Source organism: Clarias gariepinus, chromosome 1 (genome assembly GCF_024256425.1).
Source record: "Clarias gariepinus isolate MV-2021 ecotype Netherlands chromosome 1, CGAR_prim_01v2, whole genome shotgun sequence".
NCBI classification, from domain to species: Eukaryota; Metazoa; Chordata; class Actinopteri; order Siluriformes; family Clariidae; genus Clarias; species Clarias gariepinus.
Window position 1 is genome coordinate 11,184,022 of NC_071100.1, and position 19,191 is coordinate 11,203,212.

General features: G+C 38.5%; 1 long non-coding RNA gene across 1 annotated transcript; it reads left to right on the forward strand.

Moving 5' to 3' along the window:
- The first annotated feature begins 1,553 nt into the window (after positions 1-1,553).
- LOC128515707 (uncharacterized) lies at positions 1,554-17,320 on the forward strand. Its single transcript, XR_008356698.1, has 4 exons — positions 1,554-1,644; positions 1,953-2,068; positions 16,190-16,676; positions 17,246-17,320. It is a non-coding gene; the product is annotated as an uncharacterized LOC128515707 (long non-coding RNA).
- The last annotated feature ends 1,871 nt before the right edge of the window (positions 17,321-19,191 follow it).

The following is a 19,191-nucleotide window of genomic DNA, read 5'->3' on the forward strand; positions in this document are numbered from 1 at the left end:
GAACCAGGGGGAAACTGGTCAGAGGCTACCAAGAGGCCTCCAGCAAATATGAAGCAGTTTTACTAAGCTTTGCAAAAAAGTGGTCAAATTGAATTATTTCCACAACACCAAACAATACAGTATGTCCCACCATCCAAATAACACCAATCCTATGGTAAATAATAGAGGTAATATCCTGTTATTAGGGAGTTTCTTTGAACAGGGATTGGAGCACTTATTCTGCCAGAAAGTTATTAATGTGAAGAAGGTTCACTTTCCAAAATAACAATGACCCAAAGCACATTGCAAAACTGACCACACAGTGGTTGAAGGAGAAAAGGTGAAAGTTCTTGCATGGCCTTGTCAGAGCCCAAACTTAAATCTCTCTAAAAATCTGTGGAATATCTTAAAGGCTGCAGTCCACAAATGGACACTATTAAATTTAATTTACCTTGAGCAGATTTGCAAAGAAGAGTAGGAAGTCACTTCTGGTCTCTCACAGTAGCTACAGTTTCAATATCTTGTTACAATGGTGACTGGAAGTGTGGGATATATAGGACAGCAAGTGAACCTTTTTTCCCCTGAAATAGATGTGTTGGAAGCAGACAAAAATGGGCAAGCATAAGGATTTGAGTGACGTTGACAAGGGTCAATTTGTAATAGCTAGAAGACATTTTGCACATTTACACGTGCACTTTATGTTGTTGTCTGTTGTCTGGGAAAAAAAAACAAAAAACCTGTAGATAGTCTTTTAGTTAGTTAGTCTTTTTAGTTAGTTTTTTTGTTAATTTATGTTGTAATTTATGTTAGAAATATCTGTCTTGTCTCTGCTAGCCAGCTAACTAGGCCTCCTAGCTAGCTAGTTTAGCTTCTCTGTTAATTTATGTTGTAAGTTTATGTTGCATGTAGCACCTTGGTCCTGGAGGAACGTTGTTTCGTTTCACTGTGTACTAACTGTATATGGTTGAAGTGACAATAAAGCCTACTTGAACTACTTGAACTTGACTGGGTCAGAACAACTTCAAAACTGTAGCACTTTTGAATGTCCCTGGTCTGCAGCAGTCAAGACCTACCAAAAATACCCCAAGAAAGGAAAACCAGGGAACTGATGCACATAGGAAGTGAAGGCTGGTCAAAGTGAATAGAAGTGCTACTGTAGATCAAATTGCTGAAAAGGTTAATGCTGGGTGTGATATTCGTGTCAGAACACGAATTGGATGACTGTTATGGTAGCAAAAAGAGGGACCTACCCAATATTAGGCATAATGTGTTGGCTGATTGGTGTACATGCTTAAATACATACATGCATGCATACAGCTATCATCCAATCTATATTCCATGTTTATCCAATCTTGATCACGTAGTCCACATTCACACTAGATAAAACTCCACCAACATTTTTGTACTTTTTAACTTCACTCAACAACGTCACATTGTGGTTCAAACGTTCCCAAAATTTTTGGATGGAATAGCTTTAGGGTTTGAGGTATGTGAAACTCTATCAACATTGCTTTACATCTTTATGACTAGACAGATTCTAACTCTGATGTTTGTTTGTTTTTGGCTTTTTTTCCACAGATGCCCCTTTTTCTTTTGCACTTGATTCTCCAAGTTCATTTGCAGACATGGCAAAGAAATCTGGAGGATTGTCATTCAGAAATAAAGGTAGACTTTTTATTGGTTTAACCATGGGTTGGACAATACTTTAAATAATTTTCCTATTAAGATACAGATATGAGGTACAGTACTGATGTATTACTTTGACACAGAAATTTAGTACAGGGGTTTGTTTCTTTTCTAAATTAATAAAATTTAATTCATAATTTTCGTTGATTTTGGGTTTATAACATTTGAATTATATTAAGTAACTATGAAGTCCATAATCTTCAGAACAAAATTAAACCACTTTAAATGCAAACACCCTTTAAAACCTCCCTGTTTGTTTGTTTCTGCCTGTCTATATTTCTGTCCAGACCCATCTTTTCCCTGGATTCATGCTGGAACAGCAGTTTTTAGTACCAAAGGAACAGCTTCCCAAAATCAGAAGGAAGACCCTGAGGGTCAAAATCAAGATTTTTCCTTATCTAACGTATGTTCACATTTAATTAATTAATAGCATATGTTCACTTTATCAATTAACCCCCCAACTTAAAATGTTGATCACCAAAATTAAAATATATACAGTGGCAAAAAGTATATGAATCTTATATGGATGGATTTAGAGAACTATAATGTGCCTAAAACAACAACTGATCTTTTATGTCTTTATTGAGAACAAACTTTAAAGCCTTAAAGTGTTAGTGGAAAAGATATGTGAATACTTGGGTTAATGACCTAAAAAAAAATGGATTCAGGTCTTAGCATACCTGGAGTCTTGTTAAGAAAATGTTGGAGTTTGGAGGCGTGAGCTACTTTGATACTACTAGAGCTACTTTTTGCATAGGAAACGCAACAAGTCTGTGTTCTTTTCCTGAACTCTAACCTGATAGCACATGGCTTTCACATCTGCCATCATGGCAACTTCCTCTTGTCTAAAGCATGTAAGCACTCCAATGAGTGGGTTTGTCAGGTCGGGTCCCTGTAGGAGCTCGCTATTTAATGATACTCCCTGATAGCTAGCAGGACAGTCGAAAACTACCCTTAGCTTTTTCTTTTGAGGATGATACACACCATGATAAGGTATATACCACACTTGACCATCTTGTCGACTTAGGTGAGATGTAGGGATCTTGACTGCGTGACCTTTTTTCAACATGTCGTTCAGGAAGTTTGAATAACTGAACTGGCCAGGATGGCGCCGGTGAGTTCGGCTGCCGTCACGACTGCTCCGACCACCTTTTCTTTGTTTTTGTTTTTTTAAGTTAGTTTTTAGCGTTATGAAACCAGTCAAATTACAACCATGGAGTACATTAATTATGATAGAGACACCCTTGTTTCTATTGGTATACAATGTACTCACAACTCGACGTTTTTAACTCCGAATCCGAGGACGCGATGCGAAGCGGCGGCCCCGAGGGAAACGAGCCGGCATCAGGAACAGGCTGAGAGCCTGTGCACACCGCACACCTCTGCCTAGCATCCTGCTCGCCAACATCCAGTCACTGGAGAACAAGCTCGATGACCTAAGGCCCAGGATAAAGTTCCAGAGAGACATTTGGGACTGCAATCTCCTCTGCTTCACCGAGACATGGCTAAACCCAGCGGTACCGGACCATACCATCCAGCCGGCCGAGTTCTTCTCGGTTCACCGCATGGACAGGAGATGGGACTCGAGGAAGTCAAGGGGAGGCGGCGTGTGTTTAATGGTGAACCTCAGCTGGTGCAACAGCTCGAGCGTTGTTCCTCTCACACGCTCCTGCACACCAAACCTGGAACTACTGTCCATCATGTGTCGTCCTTTTTATCTACCTCTGGAGTTCACATAATCAGTGCCGTTTATATTCCACCACAAGCGGACATGGACACTGCCTTATGCGAGCTGCATAAGGCACTCACACAGCACCAGACACAACACCGGGACGCTGCGCTCATTGTGGCAGGAGACTTTAATAGTGCCAACCTCAAACGCGCAGCGCCGAACTTTTATCAGCATATCACCTGCCCCACCAGGGGTGAAAGGACACTAGATCATTGCTATACAATGGTCAAGGACGGCTACAAGGCACAATCTTGTCCTCCGTTTGGTAAATCCGACCATGCCGCCATCTACAAACAAAGGCTGAAACAGGAAGTTCCGGTTCAGAGGGAGGTTGCGTACTGGACGGACCAATCGGTGGCCGCTTTACAAGACGCACTTGATGACGCAGACTGGGACATGTTCAGAAACAGCTCCAATGATGACGTCAGCGTGTTTACAGAAGCGGTTGTGGGATTCATTGGGAAACTCGCAGATGATACCGTGGAAAAAAAGACTATTAGAACATTTCCCAACCAGAAGCCGTGGGTGGATAAAACCATCCACGATGCTCTGAGATCTCACACCGCTGCCTACAACACGGGACTTACATCTGGTGACATGGAAGGCTGCGTCATATAACATCCGGAAGGTGGTGAAAAAGGCAAAGCAGCGCTACGGGAGGAAACTAGAGTCACAACTCCAACAGAGTGACTCTAGGAGCCTGTGGCAGGGACTAAGGACAATTACGGACTATAAAGCACCAACAACTGGTACAGTATGACGAACGCGGACGTGACTCTGGCAGACGAGCTGAACACTTTCTATGCTCGCTTCGATGCTGCAGCTAAAGACACTAGCAATGCTAATGCTAGCGGCGCTAATGGCTGCAGACAGGAAGACACTGCCAGCACCGGAAGTGCATTCATCATCACCGAGGATGACGTGAGGAGAGCCTTCAAGAGAGTGAACACCAGAAAAGCAGCAGGACCAGACAGGATCTCATGCTGTATCCTTAGAGCCTGCGCAGACCAGCTAGCACCTGTGTTCACTGAGATATTCAACCTCTCTTTATCTCAGTCGGTGATCCCCACATGCTTCAAAGAGTCCATCATTGTTCCTGTTCCGAAGAAACCTCATCCTGCTTCCCTCAACGATGATCGCCCTGTAGCCCTCACCTCAGTAGTGATGAGTGCTTTGAACGCCTGGTCAGAGACTTAATCATTTCATCACTACCAGACACACTGGACCCACTACAGTTCGCTTACCGCCCAAACCGCTCTACGGATGACGCAATCTCTTATCTCCTTCATACATCTCTAACTCACCTGGCCCCTTGGAGGGGAAATTATGTGAAAATGCTCTTCATTGACTACAGCTCTGCATTTAATACCATAATTCCCTCCACACTCACCACCAAGCTGGAGCACCTGGGACTCAGCTCATCAATGTGTCAGTGGATCTTCAATTTTCTGACTGGCAGACCACAGGCAGTAAGGATGGGCGGACACGTCTCAGCCTCCATTACTCTCAGCACTGGAGCCCCCCAGGGTTGTGTTCTGAGCCCCCTGCTGTACTCCCTGTACACCTATGACTGTGTGGCCACTACCAACTCCACCACGGTCATCAAGTTTGCTGACGACACTGTTGTGGTGGGCCTGATCACGAACAACGATGAGTCGCCCTACCTAGAGGAGATTGGAAATCTGGAGAACTGGTGCCAAAGTAACAATCTCCTCCTGAACGTCAGCAAGACAAAGGAGCTGATAGTGGACTTTTGTACAAAGCAGGAGAGGAACTACCAGACCCCCGTCATCAACAGGAGCCCAGTGGAGAGAGTGGACAGCTTTCGATACCTCGGTGTTCACATCACGCAGGACCATGGTCCTGTCACATCAACACTGTGGTAAAAAAGGCCCGGCAGCGTCTTTTCCACCTCAGACGCTTGAGAGACTTCAGACTGCCCTCCAAGGTGCTCAGGAGTTTCTACTCCTGCACCATAGAGAGCATCCTGATGGGAAACATCACTACCTGGTTTGAAAACGCGCTCTACAGAGGGTGGTGCGATCAGCTGAGCGCACCATCCGTACCGAGCTCCCTGACCTGCACTCAATCTACAGCAAGCGGTGCTGGATCAAAGCCAGGAAGATAGTAAAGGACCTCAGCCATCCCAACAATTCTCTCAGACTGTTCTCTCTGTTGCGGTCTGGGAAGCGATTACGCTCCCTGAAGGCCAACACAGAGAAACTGAGGAGGAGCTTCTTTCTGCAGGCAATAAGGTCTCTCAACCACAAAACACAGAACTAACTACCATCTTTTTGTAACTCCATGGCACAAATCACTTTAAATAAGACACTTTACAAAGTCACTTTTTATGCATACTTGCACACCACAGCCATTTAAAAATTATAAATCTGTTTGACAAATTTCTATTTTTTTTCTATATTTTTATATTTGATATATTGATATTTTGCTTTTTTATAGATATCTTGTTTTTATTTGTAAAGTTTATTTTACTATTACTTTGTACAGTACATTTGCACTAGTTAATCTTATTTTCTAACATAGTTCTCTTATTACAGGATATTTTTCTTTGTACACCATATTCTACTAATTAATTTAATTTTTTAAGTATTTCTTTCATTTCTTATTTTACTTTGTACAGAATATTTTACTAGTTAATTTTATTTTTTAAAGTATTTCTTTCATTCCTATTATTTCTTATGTATAAGCTTTTACTATTCTTTTGTTTTAAGGTCACTGGCAGTCGTATAAGCATTTTACTGCATATCATATTGTGTATGACTGTGTTTGTGACAAATAAAATTTGAATTTGATTTGAATATTCTTCATGAAAGGAGCAATTAACTTCGTTTTGAGGTTCAGTGCGTGCTGCTAGCTGCACTTTGGTTGTTGGGCATTTGAATAGCTGCTTTCTTACTTGCTCATTGTCACACGTGCCTTCCTCGACCGACTCTCGAAGAGGTCCATTTATGGTCCATCCAAGAGCGGTCTTTACTGCATATGGCCCATTGTGCCTGCTGTTAATTACTTGCCATGGTTCAAGGAGCTTATGCTTTTTATTACTGATGATAATTTCGACTCCAGCAATAATCTGAGGCAATTTTACTTCACTGAGGTATGACCACTTATCAATGTCGTGCTGTTGTGGAATTTTTTCCACTGAGACTGGGATGCTCTTTTGTGTAAACACTTTGGAGAGTCCAACAAAGGTGTTTTTATCCAGACCACTAACCTCTAAGTCAGTAAGCACATAACTTTCTACTTGTTTCCTCGAGTTCATGGTGCTTGACATAATGTTAATTCATTTACCTTATACGTTTAACCGCCTTGCTAGCGACTCTGTACAAAAAGTAGCAGAACTACCTGGGTCCATAAAGGCATACACTTCTACTGTCTTATTACTTTTCTTGGACTTTATTTTAACAGGTACAATGGAAAAAATACAATCGTCTCCAGCCCCAGTGCAGGCGCTTGTTTCATGACTCACTGTAACAGGCAGTGTTTTAACTGGTTCAGTTTTGTCGGCCTTTACGATTACTTGAGCTGTGTCTTGTGCTGCAATGTGTAACATGCGAGGATGTTTCTTTGGGCACAGCTGACATGTGATTTTCTTTGTTCAGTCTTTGCTTAAGTGTCCTTTCACTAGACATCCAAAGCAAAATCCATTCTTTCTCAAAAAGTCCAATTTGTCTCTGGTGGCATTCATCTAATGTATGACCTTTCACACAGAATGCACAAGGTTTAGTAATAACACTGATAACTAATGCACTACTGCTCTTTACTGTAGTCGAGTCTTTATGATTTTCACCAACTTGTTTTACGCCAGTTGCAAAGCTGCTACCTCTTTTTCCTTCCCTTTTTTGCTTGAATCCTTGAGGAGATTTGTTGCAGTGTTTTTTATTACTAGTCGAAACGTCCAGGTCTCCAAAAAGTGGGTTGGACATTACCTTTGCCGCTTGATTTACGAATTTCATCAGCTGCACAAACTTAGCTTTTTTTTGATTGAGCTCCTCGTACTCGTATACGTGGCTTCTTCATTTGTCACGCAATTTGTAGGGCAGTTTTGGGGCAATAATCCTCAAGTTGGTGGCGATATTTAACTCATTCATGTAGTCAATGTTTGACATAGTATTGTAACAGTTTACTAGAAACAGGGAAAAAGTGGTTAACGACTTTCCGTCCTCTGACTTTATTTCCGGCCACTTGAGTGCCTTTTGCATCAGCGTTGTTGCGATTATTTCTTTATTTCCAATCTTATCATGTAACAGTCTCATTGCTTCTGCATAGCCAACATGATCTGAGATGTGCTGACAGCTTTTTACGAGATTTCTAGGCTCTCCCCTAGTATACTGCTCGAGAAAGTACAGCCTATCCGCATCTCTATCAGATCTGGTTTAAAATCCTTCTCAAAGGTCGTGAACTCAAGGGGGTCTCCATTAAACAAAGGAACATCGCGCTGAGGTAAGGAAAATTGCCTTTGACTCTTCGCAAGCATGTCCGTAATATCTGCCTGACGTTGCATCATACTCTGAAACTCTACTCTATCAGTATCGTAAAGTGAGTGTTTTTTACCTTGGGTATGCCATTCCCTTAAAGTGCTTGTCGTTATGGGTTTGGCACTTACGGTCACGCTTAAGTGGGTTGCCTGGAGATGTGATGGCAGTCCGAGATATTCCGTTGACGCACGTGCTTGTAAAGTTCATCATATTCATGTGCACCACTCGGTTCGATGGTCACACTCTGTCTTGCGGGACTTTGTCGTTCTTTACAACCCTGATACACTTTTATTCTTGCATTAACCCTTACAAGCTTCGTTTCGAATTCCAGCTTTTCTTTTTTAGCCTTTAATTGTGCTTGGAATTGTGCTTCCTCCATTTCTAACGCCTGCCATTGCTCTAAGGTTGCTGCTTTAGCCAGCAAGGATGCTCTGTCAGCTTCTGCCTGTTTTAGCTGAACTAAGGATGCTGTAGATGTTGAGGACCTTTTGGATGCTGCCGTCACTACGCTTCCGTGCTTGTTAGGCGCGAGCGTCCTTGATTCCACCATTGTCACACTGTTGTCTGGCAAAACTCCATCGTTGAATGTTTGAGGCGGCTTAAAGCGGTTCTTAGTTTCCGCAATCCACATCTCTACCCTTTTTCTGAATTCTGTGACGCACAGCAATTTAGACTAATACCAGTTTTGCAGATCATGTTTGCGTTCGTCTTCGGTTAAGTGCAGTCGCACGTCCCTATTGCTTTTAACAAAGTCGTGTAGCAGCCCTTTGTAGTCCGTATAGTACTTAGTTTCAATATCATATAGATTGTAGGCATCGTACATGAGCAACTTTAATTCACCGGTTAATGCAGTCAATTGACTCCACTTGTCTTTTTTAGCGTTTTTCAGTTCGTGAAGCTTGTCTGCAGGATCGTTGTCGTCAAGCACTATCACATGCTTAGATTCGGTGATAGCAGCGTTGTCCTCACTGACTGACATAGTGAAATTTAAAGCAGGCAAGTCTTCTTTTCGCTTTCGGTTTCAGTTGCTTGTCGACAGTCGATGCACGTTTTTTTTTAGATTGCACGCGTGCTCTTCACTCCACGTTCGCACTCTTAAATCACTTATCTTGTGATAAGCGGAGAAAGCTTTTGACTTTACATGTACGGGCATTTTATTTACAAGTTCTGACGCGTATCTTTCTTGTTACACATGGTTACTCACGACTCCAGACGTCTGTTGATTTGTTTGTCTCTTGTTTTAATTTCAACATCAAAGTACAACAGTTGTTACGGTTTCTTGCATAAATCCACTGAAGTCATGACAAGTCGTTTGCTGTAGCTTATGGTCTTGAACTATCATTACAACAACGTATTTGCTATATCTTTCAGTTTACGGTACTATAGCAGATTACAGCAGATTATGGTTAAAAGCTTGTGTTCTCCACACTTCCGTATCTTAAACAATACTAACAACTAATGTGTGTGATAGACATGCAGCTACACAACTGTGGGATGATGTCACAGAACAACTTACGAGTATAATTCTAAATGCTAAACTAATAAACTTAATGCTTAATGCTTAACTAATGAAATAGAAATAGACATACAACAAGAAATCACAAGAATGAAATATGGCTCTTATAGTAGGCATACGCTTTTAAAAGTGTTTCTAATCACAGTGGAAGATTATGTATAAAACAAAGTGAATGAATGCTGTTTGTTTGGATTTTAAGGAATGATTTTTAACTTTCAAACTACATAAAACCTGCAGTAAAATTTTATAAAAATTTCCAAAAAACAAATTCTGCTATTTATGAAAAGAGTCATACCATGCTATTTAAGTGATTTTTGATTCACTTAAATGGCATTTTTGAGAAACTTTTTTTATTTGACCTCTAAGCAGTAATGATTAAAATAAAAACCAAAAAGGTGAAATATTTCACTTTACATGTAATGAATCACGACTATATAAAAATTTATATTTTAAAATAAACTTTATCATGATGTACTACAGCTTTAAATTTTTTCTAAAATTATTCCAAGAATGGCCTCTTTTTTATTATATTTTTATCAGAACAAAGTACATTGAAAACATTCAGTATTAGAAACACTGTCAAAGGCATTCATTTTTCGTTTTTTACCCACAAAATCAAAACCAACATAAAACTGAACAAGAAAAAGAAAATACATAAATAATAATAATAATAAATAAATAATAATAAAAACAGGGGGGAAATAAAACTATTTTGGGGACAAGGATGAGGACTCAAGGTTGGGGGGCCACATTCTTCTTGATATAAATTATTAAAGGATCACATGTTTTGTAAAATGTTCTAGTTGATCCTTTGAGAAAATATTAATTTTTTTTGGTTTTTAGAAATGTCATTATATCATTAAGCCATATTGACAGTTAAGGTGTCATTGGTGATTTCCATTCTAAAAGAATTCTTCTTCTAGCTATTGATGTTGCAAATGCCAGGGCATTCCCTTTCTCTTTAGTTATACCGAATAGAGCAGTTATTGGGTTAGGGCGAATTCTTAAATTAAATGCAGAGTTTAAGATATCAAATATTGAAAGCCAAAATTGTCTCAGTTTAGAACATGATCAGAACATACAGTATGGGTCAAATCAGCATTGCAACGATCACATGTTTCATCTGTATTTGAGTATATTTTAGCCAGTTTAGCCAATGGGCCTGAATAAAGTGACGAACCTGAAGAAATCTAGAAAAGTCAGACTTTTTGAGGTTAAATTTTCATGTTAAATCATTGTAATTAGTGAAAATATTATCAATAAAAAAGTCACTACATTTAGCTAAACCAAGGTGCTGCCATTGCTCATAAATAGCATCTAGCTTGGCAGCTGGAAAAAGGTGATTATTACATATAGGGGTTTCCAGGGCAAAGTCTGTTAGTTAAATTGTTTGTCTAACTTGATTATATATTTTGAGGGTTGAAATAACAAATGGATTTAAAGAAAACTGCAAGGGTGAGAATGGTGACTTAATTGTAATCAACACTGCCAGTGATGTTGATTTGCAAGATTTTGCCTCCACTTCACACCATTCTGTATGTAGAGATTAAAACCAATAAATAACTTTTTGCAAGTTTGCTGCCCAGTAATAATTTACCAAATTTGGGAGAGCCAGTCAACCGTCCTTCTTGGGTCTTTCAAAAAACTCTCTACGTATCCTTGGCTTTTTGCCCTCTTCCCCCTTCCCCCTGCCCCACAGAAAGGAAGACAGCAGCCTATTGGTTGACTGAAAAAAGCATTTTGGCAAGAAAATTGGAAGACTCTGAAACAAATATAATAATCTCGGTAACACGTTAATTTTAACACAATTAATTTTACCAGCTTAAGACAAATATATAACACTCCACCGTTAAAAATTTGATTCAAGTTTTTAAATTATGGCACTATAATTTGCTTTAAACAGACCAGTGTATGTGCAAGTAATATTTATTCCCAAGTATTTGAATCCTGATTTTGATATGCAAAAGGGCAAGTTTCTATCTGTAATCTGATCTGCCACATGATTTATGGGGAAACATATACTTTAAGTTTAATTTGTAACCTGAAAAATTCCCATACTCTTTTAATATTTTTACAACTTCAGAGACACATGATAGTGGGTCAGTTATACAGTATACAATAATAAATCGTCTGCATAAAGCGAGACTTTATATTCGACATCCATTCTGTTAAGACCACTAATAGACTGTGATGACTTAAGTACTGATGATAATGGTTTTATAGCCAAAATAAATATCAAGGGGCTAAGAGGGCATCCTTGTCGCATACCTCTAGACAAGGAAAAAATTTCTGATATTATCCTATTTGTGACTACTGCTGCCTTTGGCTGATGATAAAGCAGGTGAGTCCATGAAGTAAATTTTGATCAGAATCCGAATTTATCTAATCCCGCAAATAGATAATTCCATTCCACCCTATCAAATGCCTTCTCTGCGTCTAGAGAAACTATCACTTCAGGACTACTCGCTGACGTGGAAGAGTACACAACATTAAGAAGTTTGCGAATATTAATGAAAGAGTGGCGCCCCTTAATAAAGCCTGTTTGGTCTTGTAATATAATATCTGGTATAATATATTCTATTCTAGAAGCCAGTATTTTAGATAAGATTTAACATCTACATTTAGTAAGGAAATAGTTCTATAAGAACTATAATCAAGGGCATTCTCATCTGGTTTCAAGAAAACTGTGATATGGGCCTGTGTAAGAGATTGCGGTAGTTTTGATTGATCAAGAGAATGATTAAACATATTTCGAAGCAGAGGTGACAGTTGTGGGGAGAATTTTTTATAAAATTCAACGGGAAATCCGTCCGGTCCTGGGGCCTTACCACTCTGCATAGTTCTGATTGAGTCTTCTATCTCCTGAAGTTGTAGAGGTTTATCCAAATTATTCTTTTGGTCTTAATTAACTGTGGGTAGGTCAACTTGAATGTCGCCATGGAAGAGTTATTCTGTGGGAATTCTGAAGTATACAGATTTAAATAATACTTTACTCTTTTACTCTTTAGCTGTTGGGCAAGGAGACGACCTGCCTTTTCTCAATGTTCATAAAAAATTTGGCACGGGTGAAAACTAAGTCACGCTCTGTTTTTTCTGTCGATAGTAAATCGACAGGGTCATACAGGCCTACATGCACTTTTTTAGGCTGTTTGGACTGAACTGTGTGTTAGGAGAGTGCGTACACAACCACTCTACGATGATAAAGAGCCGCCCAGTGGTTTTCTTTTCATTTATTACAATAACATGCCCCTTCTGAAAACAGGCCATTCGCAAATGTCTGTCACTGTGACGCCACACCACAAGAGGCCGCTCCTACACTAGTTGATTGACACTGATGTTTTAGCAAAGACCCGCCCCGAGTGAGAAGAAGCTGTCGGCCATTGTTTTTTCGCCGCTGGAGCAAAATGCCGCCTAAGCGAGTGTGGTGTACAGTTGTTGGGTGTAATAGCGAACACAGCAGTCGTCATTCACTACCGACATCTGAGCCGCTGAGGACGCAGTGGCTGAATTTAGTTTTTAAAGCTAACGTCCCCGCCGATCTACCTAAATGCACTAATCATTTTTTACCAGACTGCTTTATAAACGAGGGTCAATATAAAGCAGGTTTTACTAGGAAGCTGCTCCTAAAAATGGATCTGTACTAACGCTTCGTGTTCCTGCTTCATCTTCACCAGGCTCAGTGAGTAATTTCTTTTTCTATGAATCTTTGCAGATCGCCTTTTCTAATAATCATGATGAATGCAGAGTGTAAGTTAACTTATACTCTCATAGAGCATGGTTATGTAGTCTTCTCTATGTACATCCGTCTCTATATAATCCCTAATCGCCCGTTTATAATAAACAATGCATTAAGGTGATTGTCTAGTCTACACTCTGGACTACACTTCCATGGCTATACCCTACGTGTGTTGTGAAGACACGCCCCACAGAACTGGGGGACGGGCTTAGCAGAGATCATAAGCATTTAAAGGAACATGCACTGAAATAGGTTGCTGAGAACAGAGCTAGTTTTTACCAGTTAAAAGTAGTGTTTTTTTTACACAACCATTGAGAATTTTTAATTAAATATATTACAAACTTTTCATTAGGACCCTAAAGATCATATTAACATTTAATGAAAATTGTTTCTGTATGATCCCTTTAAGACTAAGTTTTTTTCTAAATAGTTCTTCTGTTGGGTTCATAGCGTACTGACGATCAATTTTCTGTATACAGTAGATTTAATAAGTTTCTCCAGTGTTTGCCTTTTTTTCTTTATTACGTGAGGCAGGGTACGATATTATTTCTCCCCTTATTACAACCTTAAATGTCTCCCATAATAATGATGGTGATATAGAGTCTGTTTTGTTAGTTAGTATAAAATTGTTTATCGCACCCAATATGAATTGGCAGAAGTTTGCATCTAAAAGTAAAGTTGTGTTCAGTCTCCATACTGGTCGCGTTGAATAATTATAAGAAAAACGGATATCCAGAATTATAGGGGCATGGTCTGATTCCAAAATAGCAGAATATTTCACTTTTTCTATTGCCGAAATAAGCCTTTTATTTGTAAAGAAATAATCAATCCTTGAGTATGTCTGATGAACATGTGGAAAGCAAGAGAATTCTTTTTTTTATCACCTCTGTGGGTGCACACAGCCAATTTGAGTCATATATCCAGCAAAGATTTAAGAAATTTTTAAAGGAGGTACAGTTTTAGGGTTATAGCGATCCATAACTGTATTCATTACACAATTCAAATCACCAAGTATAAGATGATAAATGTTTAAATCTGGTACAAAAAGAAGGTGTTTTTTTTCACAAAGTTAACGTCATCCCAGTTAGGTGCATAGACACTAACCAGAACAACAGGTGTGTTAAAAAGAAGACCAGATACAATAATATACCGCCCTAGGGGATCCGAAATTGTTCCAGATGCAGTAAACTGTACCTTTTTATTGATTAAAATGGCTGCGCTCCTAGACCTATGGGTAAAGCTGGAGTGGTAGATCTGACCAACCCAAGTTTTTTTAAGTCGGTTATGATCTTTGATACGTAGGTGTGTTTCCTGTATAAAGGCTATTTCTGTATTTAGTTTCCGCATATGCGCAAATATACGAGTTCTTTTTACAGGTCAATTTAACCATTTAACATTCCAGCTAACAAAGCATACTGCTGACCCTCTAGTATTTTAAATTTTGTTATTAATATCTGACATCTTTTATCCGACAATTTTCCATGCGTATCCTCTGTCTGTAACTGGAAAAGGTGATGGTAATGAGGAGGGGGCAAAAATAAATAAATAAATAAATAAATAAATAAAGAAAGAAAGAAAGAAAGAAAGAAAAAAACAACAAACACACAACTATATTACATTCTAGATTTGTCTGTTGAACAAAGACAAACCGCAGCTCACAACAATCTCTCAACTCCCGGTAATTCACGTCCATCTCCCTTCTTCTTTTATCCTTTTCTTTCCCAGAGCTTCCGAAGTAGTCAAATGTTTTATTAATTGTAAAATTAAGCATACAAACAGGTCTATTGTACAGTTTTGCATAATAGCCTTAATATGAATGCAAAGCCTATATATTTTTAACCAACCCACAGTAATTCATTATGAACACCATCAAAGAATCTGTAATTTAGTTCAACTAAATAAAGTGCATTGTTTTAACAGTTATCCAATATAAAATCAATAACACACACACACACACACACACACACACACACAAAAAAAAAAAACACTTTAAAACAGAAATTGCACATCTATTGGTTGAAATTAGACCTTAATTTAAGAATCTTTGATGAGTAACATAACCAAAGAATTATGCAAATAAGGCATCGCAGTTGTCAACTTAGCATCTGGTCTCTTGAATCAGGCTGAAATGTCTTCTTTTATCGAAGCTCATTGCTTTGTTAATTTGTTTATCAGGCTCATTGAGGCACCGTCGTTATCCGCTGGGGTTTCTTCAGGTCATCTTAGCTAATTTGCTAGCTAGGCTGTTTCTCGTTGTTGCCGAGGTATTTACTGGTGCTTTGTGTTTGCTTATCTTGCTGAATCAGTAACTTTGTACTAAGCACTTATTTTACAATTATAAAACGTTTTAGAGTACTTAAGTTGAATTGTCAGCTTATGTATTAGAAAATATGGGGAGCTCTGTCAACACGCGTCTTCACCTCACATTGCCGAACCGGAAGTCCCCCAAGAATGGCCTCTTAACGCAATTAATATTGCGATATTTATCTTGGATTTATTGTTCCATGTCTGTCTACTGTGATAAATGACATCATCTCTTGTGTCAGCTAGTTGAGCAGTTCAGGTTTAATGACATGCAAATAAAGTACAAGGTTTATTCTATCATGAAACCAAACATTGTGGTGGTAGTGTCATGGTCTGGGGCTGGGGTTTTCAGCTTCAGGATCTCGACAACTTGCCATAATCGCTGCAACCATAAATTCTGCACACTACCAGAACATCCTGAAGGATAATGTACAGCCATTAGTTTGCGACCTCAGCCTTAAGCCCATTTGAGTTATGCAGCTGGACAATGATCCAGAACACAACATTAAGTCCAAGTTTGCCTCGTCAAAGTACAGACTTAAACCGATTGATATCGCTTGTCCCTTATTAAATGAAATAATATTTTAAAACCCGCACTTTGCTTAATATAAAAATTAGTTTGATCTGAATTGGTGTTATATAAGCATTAGAAATAAAATAAATCAGTAAGATCAGTAATTTTTACAGCATTGTGTGTGTGTGTGTGTGTGTGTTATTTCTTTCTGCTTCTCCATTTTCAGTTGGCGTTGAAGTCTGATGAAGTTGAGATGGTTCTTTTTAAGCAGAATGTAAAATTGTTCAAATTGGATCATGAATTTGGCCAGTGGAAAGAATGTGGATATGGTGATCTGAAGATCATTTTCGACCCAGTGAAAAAGTACCACCAGGTCCTCATGTGGTGTGACAGGTTTTTAAAGCTGCTTGTTAACCACATCATTTCCAAGGACACCACGGTAGAATTCTTGAACATATCGGTACACACACTTGTTTGGACAGCTTACAACTGTACAGGTAAGAACATTTAAACATATTGTGGTTTTATTTAAATATACAGTAACATTCTTCAGTGTGTTGTCAAGTTAGAATTCTAAACCTTTGACTTGGTTGGATTGTTTTTTTCTTTTTTTACCAAACAGAGGGCAACTCTAAGATGGAGCAAATTGCTGCCAGATTCACAACACCCGAATTTGCTGAATCCTTCAGAAAAATCTTTACAGATTGTCAGAGGTGCATGTCTCACTTTAATTTAGTATTCTGGTATTCAGTAAGGTCAGGGATGTTAAACTCAATTATGGGGCCATATTATACAAGTCTAGTGTCCTGTGGTCCCGGACCAAAAAGATTACTTAATAGACTAATACAAATCAACAGATATTATTTTGCTTTTAATGTGTTAATTAAATAAATTAAGGGTTTGCAAGAGGTGTGTAACAGGTTTGATCAGTGAAGAATCAGAGGCGGTTATGGCACATTTTATAATCCTATAATCTTTTTCCAGTGGGTGCTTTATTTTCCAACACACACACACACACACACACGCACGCACGCACGCACACACACACACACCACATGCAGACATACAGAGAGATTTATGCATTGGCTCTGAGTTCTAAAATTATTCTGTTTTGCCACACATATTTAAGACTTATTCAACTATTCTAATAGATAATAATGGAATATAAAGTAATGGACAGTTTACTTAATTTTATTTACTGTAAGTTGCTGATCCTTTAAAAAAAATTAAATAAATAAGGCATTATAATTTAAATGTATCATATTCTCTCTCTTTTTTTTAGGATGATATTACCAGGATGGCTCAGGTGAAAAGTGTATCTACAGGGATAAGTTTAGGAAAACTTTGGGAGGTGGAGTTATATATATATATTTTTTTTTATAAACATAAAATACTAAAATAATACACAATTCAAACTGATATAACCAAAATATTTTTGAATGTAAAATCATAATTCGTGCTTATTTAACAGACAAATTTGTTTCTTTTTTTTTTCTTAAAACTGCCAAAATGGAGATATCTGTCAAAACATCTATGTATTTGTTTAAACAAGCTATTGTGACAATGACACAAAATAACTTTCTTTCCCAATACAATTGCAAGGAGTTTATTTGGCTGTATGGTTAAAATTTAATGTTTTAGGTATACACAGCTGAATTAAACAGCAACAGATTTTTGCAATATCAGCTATTGATCAGTAAAGAATGTAACTTTGGAACATTCACCATCATGACAAGCACATATTTACAATAAAGAAAGTTTTTAAAAAATAAATATTCTCTATTAATATTAAGATTACCGTAATTTATTTGTCACATGTACCTTACAGCACAATGGATAGATTTTTTCATATATTCCAATTAGGGAGCTGGAGTCAGTCTGTAGGGTCAGCCATGATGCTTTACCCCTGCAGGCAATACTAAGTACCCCCTTACTGTTTCCACGGGATTTAAGAGAATAAGTTGCAGCTGATCATCAACAAGTGTGCAGACCTTCACCACAGTTCAGACTGTGGCATGCACTGAGAAATACAAAAATAAAATAAAATAAAAAAGACAAGAGCTACATCTCAGACCCTACAGACCTTACTGAGCATTTTAAGTATCAAAGTCCATGACAGCACAATTAGAAGAGGATTTAACAAGTATGTTTGTTATGTTTGATAGTAAGTATTAATAATTAAGCTTGTTTGGAAGGGTTGTCAGGAGAAATGTCTACAAAACTGCATCAGAACAAACCACAAGGCTTGAATCTGAATCTTGAATTTATGGACAGATGAGACCAAAGTGGAGTTGTTTGGCCTAAATGCCCAGCACATTTTTTAATAAAAACCAAACACTATTGCTGAAAAATAAAAGAATCAAGGTTGTGGCATGGTATAGTCAAAGTCCAGACCTCAGTCCAATTGAAATTCTGTAGCAGGACCTTTTAAGTGCTTCAAAGAGCAATGTTGTCAAGAAGAATGGACCAAAATGATGTAAGAGGATAAAAATCATACAGAAAATTATTACCTCAAGTTATTGTTGCTAAAGGTGGATCTACAAGCTATCAATTCATGGGAATACTTACTGTAGTATGCCCATACCTAGTAGGCCCTTATGTTTTTCTTTTTGCCTTTTTTTCTTTTTGTTAATAATGTCACTGAAAAAAAGTTATACAGTGGAACCTTGGATTACGAGTAATGTAGTTTATGAGTGGTTTGCAAGACAAGCAAAGATTTTAAATAAATTTTGACTTGAAAAAATGAGCATTGTCTTGGTTTTTATCATGTATCACACATGGGCTTATTGTTTTGACACTGAGCATCACATGATCCACAACTGAGCCAACAGGTTTTTCTCTCACTTTACAGAATTGTAGGTAATTGGCTTCTAGGTAATGTGTGTGTGTGTGTGTGTGTGTGTGTATTTGACACCATGCTCCTTTAGTCACACCACACACACACACACACACACACACACACACACTTTCTCACCTTTACAGCCCCCTCCCACCCCCTCCTCCTCTTGGCTTCACACACACATACACATACAACCAGTACTTGGCTAACCACTAATCCATCGTGCCGCATTAAACAACATTATTTATTAATTCGTTTTTTATACCACTTATTCTGTACAAGGTGGCAAGGGACCTGGAGCCTATCCCAGGAGACATTGAGAACAAGGCAGGATACACCTACCTCCAAACCAGCTACATTATCCTTGACTCATATAGGATCTCATATTG